Raw genomic sequence first — 6,617 nt, forward strand, 5'->3', positions numbered from 1 at the left:
GGTTATGGGCCTATTCAAACTTTCCATTTCTTCTTGTTTGAGTTTTGTCTGGTTTGCATATAACCTTTCATAGTATTCTCTTATAATTGTTTCTATTTCTGTGGTGTTGGTTGTGAGCCCTCCTCTTTCATTCATGATTTTATGTATTTGGGTCCTCTCTCTTTTGAGAAGTCTGTCTAGGAGCTTATCAGTTTTGTTTATTCTTTAAAAAAAAACAGCTCTTAGTTTCATTGATCTGTTCTATTGTGTTTTTTAATTTCTCTATCATTTATTTCTGCTCTAATCTTTATTATTTCCCTTCTTCTGCTGGCTTTGGGATTTATTTGCTGCTCCTTTTCTAGCTCCTTTAGGTGTAAGGTTAGGTTGTATATTTGGGACCTCTCTTTTCTTGAGGTCCTGAGTTGCAATGTATTTTCCTCTTAAGACACCCATTGCTGCATCCCAAAAGGTTTGGACTGTCATGTTTTCATTTGCTTGCATGTATATTTAAAAATTTATCCTTACATTTTCTGATTAACCCATTCATTCTTTAGTAGGATGTTCTTTAACCTCCATGTTTTTGAGGGGTTTCCAATTTTTTCTTGTGGTTGATTTCAAGTTTCATAGTGTTGTGATCTGAAAATGTGCATGGCATGATCTTGATCTTTTTGTACCTGTTGAGGGCTGACTTGTGACCAGTATGTAATCTATTCTGGAGAATGTTTCATGTGCACTCATGAAGAATGTGTATTCTGCTGCTTTAGGATGAAATGTTCTGAATATATATTTTAAGTCCATTTGGTCTGGTGTGTCATTCAGAGCTGTTGCTTCCTTGTCGGTTTTCTGCTTAGATGATCTCTCCATTGCTGTAAGTGGAGTATTAATGTCTCCTACAATAATGGTAATATTCTCAATGAGCTTGTGTATGTTTGTGACTAACTTATATTTGGGTTCTTGCAAGTTGGAGGCATAAATATACACAAATGTTAGCTCTTCTTGATGGACAGACCCCTTTATTATGACATAATTCCCTTTCTTCATCTCCTGTTACCATCTTTGTTTTAAAATCTAGCTTGTCTGATATAAGTATGGCTAGTTGGGCGCCTCCAAAACCTCAGTGTTTCAGCTCCAAAGGCTGTTTGCAAAAAAGAACTGGCACACTCTGTACTTCTTGTTCCCCAGTCCATGGTCCAGAGAGGTTTTCCTCTTGTGCTAACTCGATGCCGCACTTGCACAACCCCTCTCCCTTACTCCCTCTTTTGTCTCTCCACAAAAAGGGTTCCCTCCCCTCCGTGGGCTTTGTGGTTTTATCTCCCCCATTTCACATCCACGCACCTTGCTCCTGTCAAGCTGTCTCTCTCCAATTGTGGAGATCCTTCTGCCGCTCTGCAGATCAGTTTCCTGGGTGTTCCAAGTAATCTGACTTCAATACACCTGTGTTCAAGGGATGAGGAAAGCCCAGGGTCCCCCGTACTTCTCCACCATCTTAACTCCTCCCTCTCTAATCCGTTTTGAATTAATCATTGTAAATGATGAGAGGGAAAGGTCAATTCTAATTTTTCTCATATGGACATTCAGTTGTTCCAGTCTTTTTGTTGAAAAGACTACTCTTCCCCACGCACTGAATTACCTTGTCCTTTGTTGAATATCTATTGGATCATATGCACATGATTCTGAATGTGAATCCATTCTGTTCCATTCATCTATATGTCTGTTCTTCTGCCAATACCACACTGTCTTAATTCCTGTAAATTTACAGTGGATCTTGAAATTTATAGTGTAAGTTCTCCAAGATTGTTCTTCTTTTTCAAAAAAATTTCTTGGCTATTTTGGGTCTTTTGCATTTCTATATAAATTGAGATTTCTAATACATGAAATATGTATTATATTTATGTAAGTCTTTTTTTCCAGAAATGGTTTATGGATTTTAGAAAACTGAGATAAAATTCACAAATTTAAATATTTTAAATTATACAATTCAGTATATTTCAGTGTATTCATAATAATATGCAACATCACACACACCCCTCCCCACCCCAGAAAAAACAAGTCTCATACCTTTTAAGAAATCATTCTCCAATCCATTCCCTGGAAGTCACTAATCTACTTTCTGTCTCCAGAGATTTGTATGTTGTTGACATTTAATATATTTTCAGTCATACATATATGACTTTTTGTGTCTGGCTTCTTTCACTAAGCATAATATTTTCAAGGTTTATCCACATTGTAGTATGTATTAGTGTTTTATCCCTTTTTATGGCCAAATCATATTCTGCTATATGGCTAAACCACATTTTGTTTACCCATTCATATGTTGATGGACATTTGGATAATGCTATGAACATTTGTTTACAAGTTTTTGTATGTGAGAGTCCCTACATTTTGATTGGTGAGTTTAACCTATTCATTCACATTTATTTTTTTCCCCTGCTTTTATTATTGAAGGATATTTTTACTGGATATAAAATTTACAGGTTGACTTTTTTTATTTTAGTACTTGCATTATTTTACTTTATTTTTTTTTAATTTTTTTTTTATGTTTTATTTATTTCTAAGAGAGAGAGAGAGACAGTGTGAGCAGGGGAGGGTCAGAGAGAGAGGGAGTCACAGACTGAAACAGGCTCCAGGCTCTGAGCTGGCAGTCAGCACAGAGCCCGACGCGGGGCTCGAACCCACGAACCGCAAGATCATGACCTAAGTGAAAGTCGGACGCTTAACCGACTAAGCCACCCAGGCGCCCCAAGTACTTGCATTATTTTAGATGAGTAATTACCTTTCATTTTTTCTTCAGTATATAATGAGTCTATAATGAGAAAATCTCTTAAGATTTTCTCTTTAACATCAACTTTCACCAATTTGATTCTGATGTACCTGGATGATGTTTCCTTTGTGTTTATCCTGCTTGGGATTCATTGTGATTCTTTTTATCACATATGGCAAATTTTTGGTCAGGGTTGCTTCAAATATTTTTTTTTCTAACTATCTTTCCCCCTTTTCTTTTTGGCATTCCAATTATATTAGATCACTTAATGTTGTCTCACTGGTTTCTAGGGTTCTGTTTATTTTTTCAGACTTTTTCCCTCTGAATTTTATTTTGGCTATTTTATATTGCCTTGTCTTTAAGTTCACTGATCTTTTCTGTAGCTTCTAATCCACAGTTACTGTTACCCAGTACATTTTTCATCCATTTCTTTTTGTAGTTTTTATTTCTCTTGTTGTGTTCGTTTAAATCACCTGAAGTCTTTATAATAGCTGTTATAAAGGCCTTGCTTACAACCTTCATCACTTCTATCTTTTCTAGGTCTGTTTCTATTGACTGATTTTTTTTTTTTTTTTGGTCATGGTTTACATTTTTTTGCTTCTTCACATATCCAGAGATTTTTATTTATTTATTTATTTTATTTTTATATTTTTATTTATTTCTAGGAGAGAGAGAGAGACAGCGTGAGCAGGGGAGGGTCAGTGAGAGAGGGAGATACAGACTCCGAAATAGGCTCCAGGCTCTGAGCTGGCAGTCAGCAGAGAGCCTGACGCGGGGCTCGAACCCACGAACCGGGAGATCATGACCTAAGCGAAAGTCGGACGCTTAACCGACTAAGCCACCCAGGCGCCCCAGAGAGATTTTTTTTTTTAATTGCATGCCTGACATTATGAATGTTATGTTATGTTACTTTGAATGTTGTGTCTTTGAATGTTTTCCTTTTAAGAAGACTGACTTTTTTTCAGACAGTTCAGTTTACTTGAAGGTCAGCTTGATTCTTTCAAGGCTTCTTATAATTTAAAAATTAAAGTGTAATTGACATATAGTAAACTCCAGTCTTTTAGGGGTACAGTTCTGTGAGTTTTGCCAAATGTAAATAGTCAAATATTCACTGCCATAATCAAGACATAAAGTAATCCCATTACCACCCCTACCTCTGTCAAATTCCCTCATACCCTTTGTGATCATTTCCATCTCAGGCAACTCCTCATCTATTTTTTTTTCTGTCCCTATAGTTTTGTCAAGAATTATTTTTAAATTTTATTAGGTAGGGTCTAGATTAGCCTTTACTCCAAGACTAGCTTATCCCTACTCATATGGCCTGGATTTTATGGGATCTTCCAGGTCTCTACTTCTTTTTCTTTCTTTTTTTTTTTTTTTTTTGGCTTAAAAAATTTTTAATTCCAATTAGTTAACACACTGTATTATATTAGCTTCAGGTACACAATATAGTGATTCAAAAATTGCATACATTACCCAGTGCTCATCATGACAAATACACTCTTTAATCCCCATCACCTATTTAATCCATCTGCTCGCCTACCTCCCCTCTGGTAACCATCAGTTTGTCCTCTATACTTAAAAGTCTGTTTCTTGGTTTGTCTCTCTTCCCCTTTTCCCCGCTTTGCTCATTTGTTTTGTTTCTTAAATTCCACATATGAGTGAAATCATACGGTATTTTTCTTCCTCTGATTTATTTTGGTTAGCATTATACTCTCTAGCTCCATCCATGTCATTGCAAAGAGCAAGATTTCATTTTTTTTATGGCTGAATAATATTCTGTTGTATATCTATATCTTCTTTATCCATTCATCAATCAGTGGACATTTGGGCTGCTTCCATTTCTTGGCTATTATAAATAATGCTGCTATAAACATAGAGGTGGATGTTCCCCTTTGAATTAGTGCTCTTGTATTCTTTGGGTAAATGCCACGTAATAAGATTACTGAATCATAACGTAGTCTGTTTTTAATTTCTTGAGGAACCTCCATACTGTTTTCCACAGTGGCTGCACCAGTTTCTATTCCCACCAGCAAGGCAAGAAGGTTCCTTTTTCTTCACATCCTCACCAACATATGTTTTTTTATGTTGTTGATTTTGGCCATTCTGACAGGTGTGAGGTGCTATCTAATTGTGGTTTTGATTTGCATTTCCCTGATGGTAAGTGATGATGAACATCTTTTCATGTGTCTGTTACTTGACTGTATGTCTTCTTTGGAGAAATGCTTGTTCATGGCTTCTGCCCATTTTGATTAGATTATTTTTGGGGTGTTGAGTTTTGTAAGTTCTTTATATTTTTTGGATACTAATACTTTATTGGATATGTCTTTGCAAACACCTCTTCCCATTCTGTAGGTTGCCTTTTAGTTTTGTTGTTTTCCTTTGCTGTGCAGAAGCTTTTTATTTGATGTAGCCCTAATAGTTTATTTTTGCTTTTGTTTCCTTGCCTCAAGAGATATATCTGGAAAGAAGCTGCTACAGCTAATGTCAGAGAAGTTACTGGCCCATGACTCTATTTCTGATTGGTTGCAACCCGGACGTCTCCCCAGTTCACAGCTCCCCCATAGCTCTTTACTGGGCTTTATGACTGCACCCTAAACGTGTGCAGTTTAGTATTCAGCTGAAGACTCAAAGAGATCACTCTGTAGATATCTAGAGTTCTCTCTGCATAACTCCCTCTTCTCAGGCCTTGGTCCACAAATTCCGGTCACTGCTATCTCCCCAAATTCTAATCTCTCTCCTCAGTTCGGCAACACTGTTATACTCTGCTTGAATTCCCCTTCCCTGCACCATGATCCAGAAAGTATCTCTGGCAGAAAGCTGGGAGAGGGTGTTGTAGGCCTCATTTTGTTTCTCTCACCTTGGTGGTTCTTCAAGAGGTACACTTCAGTTATTCCAACATGTTTGGAAGCAAAATTCAGGCCACGCCTTTTTTGTTTAATTATATCTTCTTCTTTCCTTATGTTTTCAGTTCTTCTTTTGCTTATTTAAACACTAAAAGCATTCATTTTATACTGACTGTCAAGTCCAATATCCAAAGTCTTGGATGTCTAATTTTAATATTTGAAATTTATTTTCATTTACTTTGGCTTACACTGTGAAATTTTGGATTGTGACCTCATATTCAACTGGGTTATCTCTGTGGGAATCCTATGAAGTCTAGGTTGAGAGTGAACATTTTTAGAGAGGATTTGTTTGCTTCCACCAAGCATCTTGAGGGTTTCTAGACCTCAAAGACAGCACATAAAACATGTAAACCCAAAATCTCTGGGAAGGCAGGTATGGGTTATACATTCACAGAAGAATCCTTAACCAAAACATTTTTTTCCTCTGAGGCTGAGACATTCACACTCCCTTGTCATTTTGTGTGTATCAAGGGTCCCAGTTTTGTATTTGGGAGTCTTATTTAAAGCTTGATGTCTTACATCACTGTTGTTTAACATAGTGCTGGAAGTCCTAGCATCAGCCATCAGACAACAAAAGGAAATCAAAGGCATCAGAATTGGCAAAGAGGAAGTCAAACTTTCACTCTTCACAGAAGACATGATACTCTATGTCGAAAACCCGACAGACTCCACCAGAAGCCTACTAGAACTGATCCAAGAATTCAGCCAAGTTGCAGGGTACAAAATCAACATACAGAAATCGGTTGCATTTTTATACAACAACAATGAAGCAACAGAAAGAGAAATCAAGAAACTGATCCCATTCACAATTGCACAAAAAACCATAAAATACCTAGGAATAAACCTAACCAAGGATACAAGAGATCTGTATGATGAAAACTATAGAAAACATATGAAGGAAATTGAAGAAGACACAAAGAAACGGAAAAACATTCCATGCTCATGGATAGGAAGAATAAATATAGTTAAGA

This window comes from Hyaena hyaena, unplaced genomic scaffold (assembly GCF_003009895.1).
Source record: "Hyaena hyaena isolate Hyena2069 unplaced genomic scaffold, ASM300989v1 scaffold_2215, whole genome shotgun sequence".
In the NCBI taxonomy this organism is placed as follows: domain Eukaryota; kingdom Metazoa; phylum Chordata; class Mammalia; order Carnivora; family Hyaenidae; genus Hyaena; species Hyaena hyaena.